Here is a 15,977-nt window from a genome sequence, read left to right as displayed (position 1 = left end):
TGAGAGAGAGGAGAAAATCAAGCTCCACTCTTATGTAAAAAAAACATAGGTGTTTCTATCCATACATCTACTGTGAGAAGACATCTCAACACTATGGGTCTCAAAGGATGTGTAACTGTCAAGAAGGCCTTATTGAGAAAAGGAAAACCTGAAAATCAAACAAAGAAGCTGCTGGTGCTCTCAGGACAATGGAATGACCACCCCATAGTCCAGACCTCAACATTGCTGAATATGCTTGGTATTACCTGAATGATGACGAGCTGAAAAAAAATCCAACTTCTAATAGTGAACTTTGGAGGTGTGTGAATATATCCCTTATGTGCAAAACATTGTTTCTGCCTGACATGTAAAGAAACTCCACAATACTATGCATTTTCATCTAATCTCAGTGTGCACTGGCAGTGACAGGCTACTTTGGTGTACCATGAATAGAGCAAAATCAGTCACATTGTGGATATGAGACGCTCCTCACAGATTAACCACACTCTTTCACAGTGGTTCTGACGCTGGGGATCATGACCCCCTGGCTCCAAACCTCCCCCACCTCACTTCAGGTTTACAGGCTTGTTTACCTGTGTGTTATTCCAAAACAACAGAATAGCCAGAACTTCTGTTCGTAGCATTCTTTAAAACAGACATCTAAACACTACTGCCTTCTGTAGAATTGGCAGGCAAATGCTTTATACCGAGTTCATTTGGTTGCCTATATTAGTTGACAACTTGGATGCTGAATGTGTTCACAGTAACCAGCTGTGTTGAGCTCTAATGACTGCTCTGAAATATGAGCATGACCCCGACCTAACCTCACTGCTCTCCAACACTGATATCTTTCACATTTATATAAAGCTGTATAACTGCTATCATGTGAGAGATATTTTTTGAGGTGAGAATTCTTTGGAAGACTTGGTCATGGCTTACATTAACAGCTAGATGGCTCTCATTATCTCTGATACTGGTAAATGAGGGATACTAAATCTATGATATTGTTAATACATGTAGGTTTTTTTTATTAGTATATTGTTTAGCATATAGGGACATGATTGAACATAAAATGTTCTAAGTTAATGTGACCATCTGCTGAAACAACTGTATATGAATGAGCCAAAAAATAAATAGTTTGATAAACATGAAGCTGCAAAATATATCCAAAATAGTAGTAAATAGCTGTTTATGTTGCAGGGCCCACATTTTGCTTAAGAGTTAGTAGGTAAATGTTAGTAGATAGTTTTGAAACATATCGTTCACTCCCAAATCCATACAGCCTGGAAGAACAGCATGTGTTGATTGTTGATTTCATTGCTTCTGTGATGTCAATCTAAACATATTTATGCATATATACCCATACAGTCTACAGTCACAGTAATGTAAATGCACAATGAAGATTTAGAATAATAACAAACAAACAAAAAACTAACTCGGGTATGTCCTGGATATGTGAAGGAAAAAGTACTTCCAAACCTGGGTTAAATAAGAAGCTTATGGAAGCTTATCATCACTGTCATATCAAAACCATGTACCTATATTTACTTTATAGCACAGCAGCTGCCCTTTACATTGTATAAGTATTGAATGGACCAATATATGATGAATGGACCAATATAAATGGTCAAAACTGATCTACATTAACTTACATTAAAACTTTTATGCCGTCCTGTAAAGTTACCTTTTTTTTATATTTTGTTGGTTGGTTATGCCCTGTGACCCTGATGGAGAAGCAGCTTAAAAGATGTGTGTCTGTGTGTGTGTGTGTGGGTGTGTGTGTGTGGGTGTGTGTGGGTGTGTGTGTGTGTGTGTGTGTGTTGGTTATGTTTTGAATTCTTTGGCTGCAATTCTGATATGCTGTCAGTAGATGACAGTATAACACTACTTTAGGCCCTTACATTCCTTTGTGTCACTACATAGTGCTAAAATAGGGTCCACTGAGCAACACTGACAGAATGAGTTTGATCAAACAAACATACGTCCCCGGTGACCAGGCTTTAGGCAAACTAATATATCTAGTAAGACAATCTACACAAATGCATTAATGTATACAAATAAGACTGTTCTTAGGTGAACCCAGCCACAGAGGATGAGAGCACTGAGGAGGGAATGCCTGTCACATGATGGCACTGCATATTGTGTGATATTCTCTCTCTTTCTCTCTTTCTCTCTCTCACACACACACACACACAAACTCCCCTGTCCCTGCACGTCCACACATAGAATCTGGGTTATAACTTGGGTGTCCCAAGAGGGTGAACACTCATGCATCATTAGTGCACGTCCAGAGCTTCTTTCTCCACATCTTTCTCCCCCCACCTTCTCTCTCTCTCTCTCTCTCTCTCGCTCTCTCGCTTTCTCTCTCTCTTTCTCTCTCTCTCTCATACACATCCTAAGCACCTTCCTGTCACCTTCGTGTGTGTGTGTGTGTGTGTGTGTGTGTGTGTGTGTGTGTGTGTGAGAGAGAGAGAGAGAGAGAGAGAGAGAGAGAGAGAGATGTGTTGAGCTCTAGAAAGGGGGTGGGTTGGTACAGTATAGCAGCCTATAATAGGCTGCAATATACAGTAAGTACTACTGCAACTGCCACAGATGTTTTTAAATATCAGACCTTTCTGCAGTTTGCATTCATTAACTGAATAGAAATGTTAGGTGGTTCTGCATTTTGCTTGTGCACAGTCAACACCCAGAGACGTCTGGTATAATTGACTGTTTCCAAATTATGGATCTCAGCGAATCAAAATTGCCTTGAAATCAACCGAAACTCCTCAAAACAAACCTGCAGTGAAAACGGTGGTGACAGTAAAGTAGTTAGAACTAAGACAGATGCTATGAAGGAATGTATAGTCCCTCACGTGCATTATCTGATCATCTGGAGGATAATAATGGTTCTCTTCTAAAGCTGAAAAACATTTGGATCTATGTGGTAGACCACACTTCCAGCTAGGGTTACTACACAACCAGGATTTATCTGTATCACTCTGGGTGGAGTTTGTCTGCCCAGGAAAAAATGAGTAAATGAGTTCACAAAATGTCCAAGCATTTAAATAGGATTATACACACACATTTTCTAAACCTTTTATCCTTCTGGGTCATGGGGGCAAGGCTGGAGCCTATCACAGCAGTCACTGGGCAGGATACACCCTGGACAGGTCACCAATCTATGCAGGTCAGACACACAGACATATACATTCACACACCCTCATACTTATGGGCAATTTAGCATGTCCAATTGGCAAAACTGCATGTTTTTGAAAAGTGTGAGGAAACCCATGCAGACACAAGGGGGGCATGCAGTCTCCACACAGAAAGGACTTGGTCACCAAGCCAGGGAACCAAACCCAGGCCCTTCTTACTGTGAGGTGACAGCGCTACCCACTGGAAAGTTGGCAGCATGTTTAGGCAGCACTGCAACATGATACCCTGGTTCTATAGCTGCTTCTCATCTATCTTACTAATGCTATATTTACGTTATTCTGTGCCCTATAGCAGTCCACGACTGATGGTGGCAAACAGTTACGCAGTTGTTGCCATGGTGACAGCATCGTTCGTGAAAATGGTTAACTAATCAGGGGAAAGCTTTAGCAGTATCAACAGTTTGCTTAAGATTAAAAAGGCAAGAGAATACTCTGCACTCTTTATAACTATCTTTTTTGTTGTGCAATACTGGACACACCTGGACTTCATAGGCTCTCAAAAATTCCAACTTTTAGTTTATTCCATTGATATGTAGCATAGCAAAAGTTGCTGACCGCTGCAGTATGTCTTTGCAGCGCTATTGAAAACAATGGAATATCTGGTTTGCCCTTGACAAGTCTATCATTATAATATAAACACAACATCTGACTGCATTGTGAGCATAGCTTCTGCTGAATTTGATCAAAAAATCATGTGACTGATTGACTGATTCTAGTAATTTTACAGGACTGAGTTGGCAACTCTGCTCACAGCTCAGGGGATAATTAACTTTACTGGTTCTAAGGTAAGCTGAAGTCTATCTGGGTTACTGTAGATGCTGAAAATCGGTTAAATTTGCTAAAAATGACAAGTTGGATCATGAGTCCTCCTCAGCATCTAATGATGCTCTGACTAGCTCCAGTGTTAGCTTTAGTATTAGCTCAATTATTTACTCTGAATGAGTAGCTTATGACTCTAAAATCTCTTTATTAGACATAAAATCCTACTATTCTAACATCAAGAGAAATATTTTCTCTGGTTTGAGTGGTGTAAATGAGAAGAATTTCCAGAATCCTTTTTTGTTTGCTTCAATTTGTGCAACATTCTATTTGGCAAGTTCTCAAACATGCATGCCTGCACTGATCATCTTGTGAAGAAGTTTTTTTTTTCACTTTTTTTATTAAGATTATTTTTAATGAAAAATGGTTTAAATGTTTTCTGCTGTGTGCTTCTAACTTGTATTTGTGATACTGATTTTTTTGTCTAACGAAAGTTTGATGGACAACAGTACATTCTTACACAAAATGGTTATGAATAGGGCACCTGATGCCTGAGACATTGGTTTATGTTTTATGTTTGCGATTTATGATACTTTTTTGAGATCTACATCAGGGCTGCCCAAAGTGTGACCTACAGGCCAAAGTTGGCCCTTGAAGATGTTTCATTTGGCCCACCAGACATTTATCCCAACCCCTTCATTCAGTGATTTTTATATTACATATAATTTATTAAATTTAGCAACAGAATATAGTGTAATCCATCCTGCCCCAGTAATATATATATATATATATACCACTGTTGTAAAACACCCATAGCCTGTGGGATGCTAAATGGACCTATGCTTTTGTTTTTACATTAGTGGTGATATATATACTTTATTAGGTGCACCTGTTCGATTGCTTGTTAACACAAATAGCTAATCAGCTAATCACATGGCTGCAACTCAATGCAACTCAAGGCATGTAGAGGTGGTCAAGACAACTTGTTGAAGTGCAGACTGAGCATCAGAATGGGGAAGAAAGGTGATTTAAGTGACTTTGAAAATGGCGTGGTTGTTGGTGCCAGACGGGCTGGTCTGAGTATTTCAGAAACTGCTGATCTACTGGGATTTTCACGCACAACCATCTCTAGGGTTTACAGAGAATGGTCCAAAAAAGTGTGTGTGTGTGTGTGTGTGTGTGTGTGTGTGTGTGTGTGTGTGTGTGTGTGTGTGTGTGTGTGTGTGTGTGTGTGTGTGGTGTTTACCACCGTTTTATGGTAACTAACATCACAAATAAAAACTCAGAAGATGCGTGTAGGTTAACTGGTTGTTTTCGATTGTAATTCAAATGGTTATATTTACCCTGTAGACATAGTGACTCTTGGTTCCTTTCATTACCACAGTAAAGAAATATGACCCTGTTATTTTCTCTAAAACAAACCTTTCCAGAGCCAACCACTTTGTTTACTTCTCAAGTATTAAATTATGCAGATTATTTTTAATTCATACAAATTCCATAGTAGTCTCCAATAGCCTTGCTCAAATGGCTTCTGGCACTGTTTGACCTACTGTTATCTATAACAAAACAGTTTTAGTACTTATGAAATTGTACTCATTTCGTTATATTTTCTGGCTAATTCGGTTTTAGTAGAGTCAGGAAATAAAATGTTGGCCTACATATGCAATATATGAGGCCAGAGACATACAGATAAGAATATAAATGACAAGAGAGCATGTGAGGAAGCGAGAGGGAGAGAGCGAGGAGGGGAGAGGCCATGTAGGTGTATGGAAGTTGGCCAGAGGCTTCTGGGGCCCGATGGCAGTGGCTCCACTGAGTGAATCACGATGAGTTGTTTTTCTGCACTGCAGCTTGGGCTCCTAATGCAAGGAGACAAGCCTCTCCTAAGAGAATATCCCACGGGAAACAGGGGCCGACCAACACTTACTCTCACTCTCTCTCTCCCCCTCTCTCTCTCCCTCTGTCTCTCTTTCATCCTTTAGTCACCACACCAGTCCTGACAGCCACCCAGGCTGAGCCAATCACTCCTGCCTGCTTTTACAGTAATTAGTGATCCATGAGCTCCAGTGCAGCACGCACACACACGCGCACACACACACACACAAGCCCTGCAATGCACTGCAATTGGCAGCCCTCAAACACACACAGCCTGTGCGACAGTAAAGGGACCCATGCTCCAGTGCCATTAAAGTGTTGACCCAAATGGCAGTGTAACATTTGATAAAGTGATGAGGCCACAGTAATGGTTTCTCTTTTCGGGAACAGGAAAAGGGACATGACCCACATCACTGGAATTTTTTTTTAGAATTATCATAGCTTCCTTTGGCTTGGAAGGACAAGTCAGTTAAACTGCTTAGAAATGGTGACTCGAGTCAGTGCCTCAGACTCGTCACCCTCACTGCACATCAACATTTGGCTGTTCTAGATTAAATAAAGACATTTAAAGCTTTTGGTTTTTATGTGAAGCTTGCAAAAGTCATGAACATGTTGTACACTCTTTGTAGCAGTTTGAGTGTTGTAAAGTTGTAAAGAACCTCAGCAAAGCCTACTGCTGACAGCACATTGGTTTCGCTACTCATTATATTCATAATCAGTCACACATTTAGCACAGAATGCGTTGTCAATCAGAATCAGAATACTTTACTGATCCCAGAGGGAAAATGAAATGCTCTGTTCTGAAAAACTTACCAAGTCAGAACTGTTTACAGTAGTGGTGACAGGAACCAGACATCGGAAAAGTTTAAAGCATCTAAAAGCTCTCTCACAGTAAGCAGTGGGTCATTAGCCCCTCCAAAACTTTAAAGAATTTGGGGCAAAACCTTTCGATTCCTAATGCACAGGTCAGGAAAAGCCATGGGTTAGTGAAACTGCATAGAGCAGTCTGAAAAGAGCCGCTATAGTGAAACTGCAGTAACAGTACGGATTTTAAGCAAGCAAGGCCGCTATGGCAACCAGAAACACTGTGCTGTTTTCTGCAAGCGCGTGTTTCAATCACAGGTTCTTTCTTCATCATGAAAAATCTGGCTGGTTTGAAAATGCAGTTTATTAGATTAGTTGTAAATGTACAGCGGCTGTGGGGAAATAAATTTGAAAATGAAAATGAATCATCTTTTGAATGTATGTTGATCCCACTGCTGAATAGCTCGCAACACAAAGACACCTAGACGCATAAATGTGTCTAGAGAAGTGGCAGAAGAGTGCAGCTCATTCTGTGGAGACGCTGACCATTCTAAACCTGTACAGGGACAAACGTGTATCTCTAAGGCCTCAAAACGTGATCTCTGTAAGGAGACACAACTAGTATTTATTTATTTATTTGTTTGTTTACATATTTATTTATAAACTAGAGATCACTTTAAATGTATAATGTACAACCCCATTTCCACAAAAAAGTTGGGACACTGCACAAAATGTAAATAAAAACAAATTTCAATGATGTGTAAATCATTCAAACCCTATATTTCATTGAAAATAGTACAAAGACAACAAATCAAATGTTAAAAATAAGAATTTTTTTTTTTTTTTAAATATATGCCATTTTGAATTGAATTGACAACAACACGTTCCAAAAACACTGGGACAATGGCATGTTTACCACTGTGTTTCATCATCTCTTCTTTCAACAATACTGGAGACCAAATGCTTTTGAAAGTTAAATGTTTTCCTATTTTTCCTTAACAAAGGATTTAGCTGCTCAACAGTGCAGGGTCTCATTTGTTATATTTTTCATTTTATAACGTGCCAAATGTTTTCTGTGGTCTGGATTGCACATAGGCCAGTTTAACACCCAAACTCTTTTAATATGGAGCAATGCTGTCGTAATACATGAATTGTATTACAGAATGTGGTTTTACATTGTCTTACTGAAATAAGGCCTTCCCTGAAACAGATGTAGTCTGAATGGCAGCATATGTTGCCAAAAAATGTAGGCCTATATATCGTTCAGCATTAATGGTGCCTTCACAGATGTGCGCGTCACCATGTGCACTAATGCGCCCCTATTTGAACTGTGCACTGATTAGCCCAGTGGACACAGTGTCCATGATTTCCAAAAAGAAATTCAAATGTTGATTGGTCGGACCACAGGACACTTTTCCACTTCCTCTCAGTCCATTTTAAATGGGCTTGGGCCCAGAGAAGGTGGCAGCATTTCTGGATCCTGTTTATATACAAATTTACCAGCCTTTTGTTGCCCCCGCCCCAACTCTTTTGGAAAGTGTTGCTGGCAAAAAAAAACACCTGGTGGTTAATTGGCAGCAGGTCAGTAACATGATTGGGTCTCAACATAAAATAGCAAAGAACTTTGCTTTTCATCATCTACAGTATATAATATCATTAACAGATGCAGAGAATCAATCTCTGTACACAAGGGACAAGGACAAGAAAACAGTATTTGTTGGCCATTACCTTTGGGCCCTCAGGCAGCGCTGCATTAAAAACAGACATGATTCTATAGTGGAAATCACTGGATAGGCTCAGAAAAACTTCTGAAAAACACTGTCTATGAAAACAATTTGGCGCTGAATCCATAGATGCTAATCCAAACTCTTAAACACAAAGAAGAAGCCAAGCATTAGTTTCAAAATGGGCTTATATTTTTAAAAAAAACAAGAAAATTTCTCAGTTTCAGCATTTCATGTTATCTTTTTCAATGGAATATAGGGTTTAAATGATTTGCACATCACTGCATTTTGTTTTTATTTACATTTTGCCCACAATCCCACCTTTTTTAGAAATTGAGGTGTATAATAATGTTTTGTACTTTACAACTTTTTTTAGACTTTGGATACATCTTGGGTCTGTTTTAGTTTCTGGTGAGTTTTGGGTAAACTTTCTGCTGCCGGTTCTGTTTCACTCTGTGGGGCTGTGTGACAGCTACAATTCGCTTGCCTGGGTCATTCACACATACAGCTGTAGTGCTGCGGAGCGAAGCAGGAAGATAGATCTTACAGACAAGGTTGTAGGAGTGAGTTTGACATTGGGGGGGACACATTTGCTTCTGTAAATATGCTGCTTGAAACTATTTTGAAGGGGACTCAAGAGACTTCGGAGAAACTAAGCATATTGTATTATTTCTGTTTATTGATTGGAGAAACTGACATTAAATAGTATGGAGACACTTGGAGAAGTGCTTTCTTGTGTTACTGTAGTTCGTGCCATGTAACTGCTACACCATTTAAGGTGGCACATGCATTCAAACAAGACGCTGGCAAATATAAAGCTGACTCATTGTTGTCTGTGGCTAAAATCAGGCTGTTATTGTCCTGTCTCACATGTAGAACTCAGAACATGTAAAAATTACAGAAAAAAGTTTATGCAGTGCAGTTGACTGTTTGCTGTCCAAATCCAGAGCTAATAGTAAAGCTAATGATGCACTGCATTCGCTTAGTATAGTAAGGTCATTGGTTGGGGTGAACAAAATAACATCTAAACTAAATGTTTTAAACATTACAGATGTCCTGAGGTAAACTGGCATTACCCCACCTAACCAAATAGGGCTTAAGGCTACTCTTTAAAAAAAAAACCAGTAACCTTGTGCCCTATGATGGTTTTATTTATTTATTTTTGGTGGCATTTTGCTGAAATGACATGACAGAACAATTAACATTAAGGTTAATGCTGAGAAAAGTCTAGCGTTACAAGACTGAGACAAGAATAATATTAATGTTAGACAGTGAGGCTGCATCCCAAACAACACACTCTGGAATTTTACATACTGCACTACTGGCTTATTTCATTGTATTTTGCCTCAGTGCAGCTCTGCTTGCAGTTAACTGTTAACATGGGCACCTAAAGTCCTTTCACACCAGTCTTGCAGAGGTAGTGTTTAAATGAAATGTTTTTCTCTTAATAATGATATCAGTTAACACTGTGAGCAGAACAGCCAATTACAATTAAATCAATTATAATTAAATTATATATATATTCACCCATGACTCCTGCTCCTATTTCAACATCCTTCTCCCAAAAGACGTCAATTAACCCCCCCCCACACACACAAATTGGTGCCCATGCATCAATTGCTACTGAATATGCTATCTGATGCCTTCTTGCTAAGTTGGAGTACTTTTTTATTTGAAAAGCCTTGTCATGGTTGTACTTATCTATTTTTGGTGGCATTTTGCTGAAATGACATGACAGAGCAATTAGGTTAATGCTGAGAAAAGTCTAGCGTTACAAGACTGAGACAAGAATAATGTTAATGTTAGACAGTGAGGCTGCATCTCAAACAACACACTCTGGAACTTTACATACTGCACTACTGAATGCATGTCAAATGGGGGATTACTATTTTTACATGCTATTTAGTGTCACAGTAGGCTGTTTGGGACGTGGCCAGAGACCAGCTGTTAGCTGTTGTTGCTATTCGCTGTGCTCTCATTACTGACCTCAAGTTCAAAGCTGTTGAAAGCTAACCTCACTACCAATAAGACACTCCAGTGAGGAGAAAGCTGAGACCAGTAAAACTGGTAATTGGAGGATATTTAAACACACGTGATTTTGTTTAGGCAAAAGCTCTGTATTTTTGAAAAAGCACCTCAACACAAGCTTTTACAAAGGCTAAACGAAGGCCCAGCATAACAAAACACACAACCTAGCATGAAATGGTAACTTGTCAGACTTGCTGGAAAAATGCAGTGTTGCTCTTTCAAAACAACATTTCTCCCTTACAGTATAACTCTTGAGTGGGACTATTGCAGCTGTTTCCAATATTAGGTGGGATGTGTCCCACCTGGTTCCTATGCTACTGTCTACAGATATACATTATCCAAACAGATAAACAGTTTAATCAGCCACTTTGCTTAAAAACATAATTCTTAAAAGAACGGGCACATCTGTTTACCTATGACAGCATTCTGATTTGTGATTGGATGACAGTTTTAAGGCTTGGTATGAACCAGCTGTTAAATATGTTTGCAGCACGGAATGTTTAACTGGTATTTCATTTGATAACGGTCATTAATGAGAGAATTTGCATTTTTTAAAGATTTACTTGCTTTTCTGTTTTATTGTAATAGGCTTAAATGGCTTATTTCATTATATTTCACTTCAGTGCTGCTCTGCTCGTGCTGTGTGAAAGCTCTGACCTGTTAACATGACATTCTGACTTAAAAGAAGACATTCTGCACCGCTCTTGCAGAGGTAGCGTTTAAATTAGAAATATTTTCACTTAATAATGATATCAGTTAACACTGTGAGCTGAGCAGCCAATTTTCTAGTGTATGATCTGCTCATAACGTTACGAGAGGACAACAGTGCAAATACGCCATCACATTATCTACTACTGTGTCACAAAAGTGTATGAAAACAAGACATCAATTCAACATTCTTTTTTTGCCCCCCCTCTATATTCACCCCAGATTGGTGCCCATGCATGAAATGCTTCTGAATATGCTATCTGATGCCTTCTTGCTAAGTTGGACTGATACACTTTTTTTATTTTAAAAGCCATTAATAGCAAAAAGATATATGCAGATATGCATTTAGGTCTAGAGAAATTTAAAGGTGCGCAAAACATTGCCAGGAACTTGCCATCAGTAACAAGACACAACATCTGTCACCCACCCATGAAAGCTGCGCAGAATGGTTTACTTTGTGCAGTCTTTATATCAACACAGCCAATGACCTGGTCGCAGAGGCTTATGGGGGAGTCTCCCAGTCTGAGGCTGCAGAGAAGAGGATAAACGGTTGGATGATTCATCCTCTCTCCTGCGAGAGCCATGCGTCTGTGAGTTTCTCCAGCTATCCAGGCCACACTCTCCTTTATACTGTGAGCTACTGGATGCATGAGTTCGTCCTGTGGTTTAACTACTCTATTCACCTTCTTTTTCTCTCTCTCTGGGTCTCAAGCCAAGAATTTCTGTAGTTCGTTAGTCACTTCTATGGTGAGTTGATGCACTATAGCCTTATAAAACTGAAGTACGGAACAGGGTACGCTGTTTAATTGGTATTCTAAGGCTGCTGAAATGGGAGGAGCCACCAGAGGAAGCTACAGCTATAAATTTGTGTCATATATGAGTTTTTATCCTTCGATCCTTCAGCTTTATCTCTATATGACATTATTTGTGCTTGGCTTTGCACTGGGGAACTTGTTGTTCTCTACTTTTTGACATCCCATTCTAAATAGGTGGATTATTAAGTAGTGAGGAAATTTTATGACTGGACTTGTTGCATCCTATCACAGTACCACAGTGGAATTCACTGAGCTTCTTAGAGTGACCCATTCTTTCATAAATGTTTGTAAAAGCAGTCTGTATACCTAGGTGCTTGGTTTTGTACACCTGTGGCCATGGAAGTGATTGGAACACCTGAATTCAATGATTTTGATGGGTGAGTGAATACTTTTGGAAATATAATGTGTGTGTGTGTGTGTGTGTGTGTGTGTGTGTGTGTGTGTGTGTGTGTGTGTGTGTGTATATATATATATATATATATATATATATATATATATATATATATATATATATACTGCTCAAAAAAATGAAGGGAACACTCAAATAACACATCCTAGATCTGAATGAATGAAATATTCTCATTGAATACTTTGTTCTGTACAAAGTTGAATGTGCTGACAACAAAATCACACTAAAATCATTAATGGAAGTCAAATTTATTAACCAATGGAGGCCTGGATTTGGAGTCACACACAAAATTAAAGTGGAAAAACACACTACAGGCTGATCCAACTTTGATGTAATGTCCTTAAAACAAGTCAAAATGACGCTCAGTATTGTGTGTGGCCTCCACGTGCCTGTATGACCTCCCTACAACGCCTGGGCATGCTCCTGATGAGGTGGCGGATGGTCTCCTGAGGGATCTCCACCCAGACCTGGACTAAAGCATCCGCCAACTCCTGAACAGTCTGTGGTGCAACGTGGCGTTGGTGGATGGAGCGAGACATGATGTCCCAGATGTGCTCAATCGGATTCAGGTCTGGGGAACGGGCGGGCCAGTCCATAGCTTCAATGCCTTCATCTTGCAGGAACTGCTGATGCACTCCAGACACATGAGGTCTAGCATTGTCCTGCATTAGGAGGAACCCAGGGCCAACCGCACCAGCATATGGTCTCACAAGGGGTCTGAGGATCTCATCTCGTTACCTAATGGCAGTCAGGCTACCTCTGGCGAGCACATGGAGGGCTGTGCGGCCCTCCAAAGAAATGCCACCCCACACCATTACTGACCCACTGCCAAACCGGTCATGCTGAAGAAAGTTGCAGGCAGCAGATCACTCTCCACGGCGTCTCCAGACTCTGTTATGTTTGTCACATGTGTTCAGTGTGAACCTGCTTTCATCTGTGAAGAGCACAGGGCGCCAGTGGCGAATTTGCCAATCCTGGTGTTCTCTGGCAAATGCCAAGCGTTCTGCACGGTGTTGGGCTGTGAGCACAACCCCCATCTGTGGACGTCGGGCCCTCATACCATCCTCATGGAGTCGGTTTCTAACTGTTTGTGCAGAAACATGCACATTTGTGGCCTGCTGGAGCTCATTTTGCAGGGCTCTGGCAGTGCTCCTCCTGTTCCTCCTTGCACAAAGGCGGAGGTAGCGGTCCTGCTGCTGGGTTGTTGCCCTCCTACAGCCTCCTCCACGTCTCCTGGTGTACTGGCCTGTCTCCTGGTAGTGCCTCCGGCCTCTGGACACTACGCCGACAGACACAGCAAACCTTCTTGCCACAGCTCGCATTGATGTGCCATCCTGGATGAGCTGCACTACCTGAGCCACTTGTGTGGGTTGTAGAGTCCGTCTCATGCTACCACGAGTGTGAAAGCACCACCAACATTCAAAAGTGATCAAAACATCAGCCAGAAAGCAGAAAGGTACTGAGAAGGGGTCTGTGGTCCCCACCTGCAGAAACACTCCTTTATTGAGTGTGTCTTGCTAATTGCCAATAATTTCTACTGGTTGCCTATTCCATTTGCACAACAGCTGTGAAATTGATGGTCAATCAGTGTTGCTTCCTAAGTGGACAGTTTGATTTCACAGAAGTTTGATTTACTTGGAGTTATATTGTGTTGTTTAAGTGTTCCCTTTTTTTTTGAGCAGTGTATATATATATATATATATATATATATATATATATATATATATATACACACACACACACACACAGTATCTCACAAAACACCCCTCGCATTTCTGCAAATATTTTATTATATGATTGAATGGGACGACACTATGGAAATGAAACTTGGATAGTAGTCAGTGTACAGCTTGTACAGTATAGATTTACTATCCTCTGAAAATGACTTAACACACAGCCATTAATGTTTAAATAGCTGGCAACACGAGTCAGTGCACCTTACAGTTAACTTGTCCAAATTGTGCCCAACTGTGTCAATATTTTGTGTAACCACCATTATTATCTAGCACTGGCAGATGTTAGATACCTTGCGGATACCCCACAGGTGCTCAATTGGGTTTAGGTCTGGAGACATACTTGGCTAGTCCTTCACCTTTACCTTCAGTAAGGTAGTTGTCATATTGGAGGTGTGTTTAGGGTTGTTGGAATTAATGTTTTCCTCAATGAACCGCAGCTCCCCAGTGCCGGCAGCACTCATGCAGCTCCAGACCATGATGATACCACCACCATGCTTGACTGTAGGCAAGAGACAGATGTCTTGATATTTCTCACCAGGGTGCCACCAAACATGCTGGACACCATCTGAGCCAAACAAGTTTATCTTGGTCTCGTCAGACCATATTCTTGGACTGCTTGTCTTCAGCAAACTGTTTCTGGGCTTTCTTGTGTGCCAGCTTCAGAAGAGGCTTCCTTCTGGGACTACAACCATGCAGACCCAGTTGATGCATTGTGCAGTGTATGGTCTGGGCACTGAGAGGCTGACCTCCCACTTTTTCAACGTCTGCAGCAATGCTGGCAGCACTCATGCATCTATTTTTCTGAAGCCAACCTCTGGATATGATGCTGAACATGTGTACTCAACTACTTTGGTCGACCCTGGCAAGGCCTGTTCGGAGTAGAACCTGTTCTGGAAAACCACTGTATGACCTTAGTCACCATGCTATAGCTCAGATTCAGGGTGCTAGCAATCTAGTTATAGCCTAGGCCATCTTTGTGGAGAGCAAAAATTAAATTTCTCACATCCTTAGAGAGGTCTTTGCCATGAGGTGCCATCTTAAATATCCAGTGGCCAGTATGAGAAAATTGTATGCAAAACACCAAATTTAACAGCCCTGCTCCCCTTTCACATCTGGAACAAGACACCAGGGAGGGACAACGACACAATTGGGCACAATTTAGACATACTAACTGTGAGGTGTACTCACTTGTGTTGCCAGCTATTTAGACATTAATGGCTGTGTGTTGAGTTATTTTCAGAGAACAGTGAATCTATACTGCTATACAAGCTGTACACTGACTACTTTAAGTTATATCCAAGTTTCATTTCTCTAGTGTTATCCCATGAAAATATATAATGAAATATTTGCAGAAATGTGAGTTGTGTACTCACCTTTGTGAGATACTATTAATGATGTGTTGTGTGTATGTCTGTGTGTGTGTGTGTGTGTGTGTGTGTGTGTGTGTGTGTGTGTGTGTGTGTGTGTGTGTGTGTGTGCGTGCGTGTGTGTGTGTGTGTGTGTGAGAGAGAGAGAGAGAGAGAGAGAGAGAGAGAGAGAGAGAGAGAGCATTTTTTTATTAAGTTAATCTTGTTCCTGCTGGCAAACAGAACAGTAAACATGTACTAATTAGACCTAGTGAATAATGCTATAATAACCAGTGTACTTCATCACACTTCTCTTGTCTGATGTAAACTGTGCAGTCCTAATCTTAGCTAGTGCTTCCTTAGGCATTACACTGACCATTCACAAAGCTCATGTATCTTGCTCCACCCACATTTTCAGAGCCAGAGAAACTTAGCGAGCTAAAGCTAACCCAGCAAAACCAAAAACTAGACCATCTGTCTGTAGCTCCCCATTCATTCGTTTATCCAAACATGAACATTGTTCATTCATCTGTCCCTTCATTCAAGCATTACATTGTCCATCAGTTTGTTCATCTGTCTGTCAGTTTGCACATCTGT

This window comes from Pygocentrus nattereri, chromosome 1 (assembly GCF_015220715.1).
Source record: "Pygocentrus nattereri isolate fPygNat1 chromosome 1, fPygNat1.pri, whole genome shotgun sequence".
NCBI classification, from domain to species: domain Eukaryota; kingdom Metazoa; phylum Chordata; class Actinopteri; order Characiformes; family Serrasalmidae; genus Pygocentrus; species Pygocentrus nattereri.
This window is presented reverse-complemented; position numbering follows the sequence as displayed.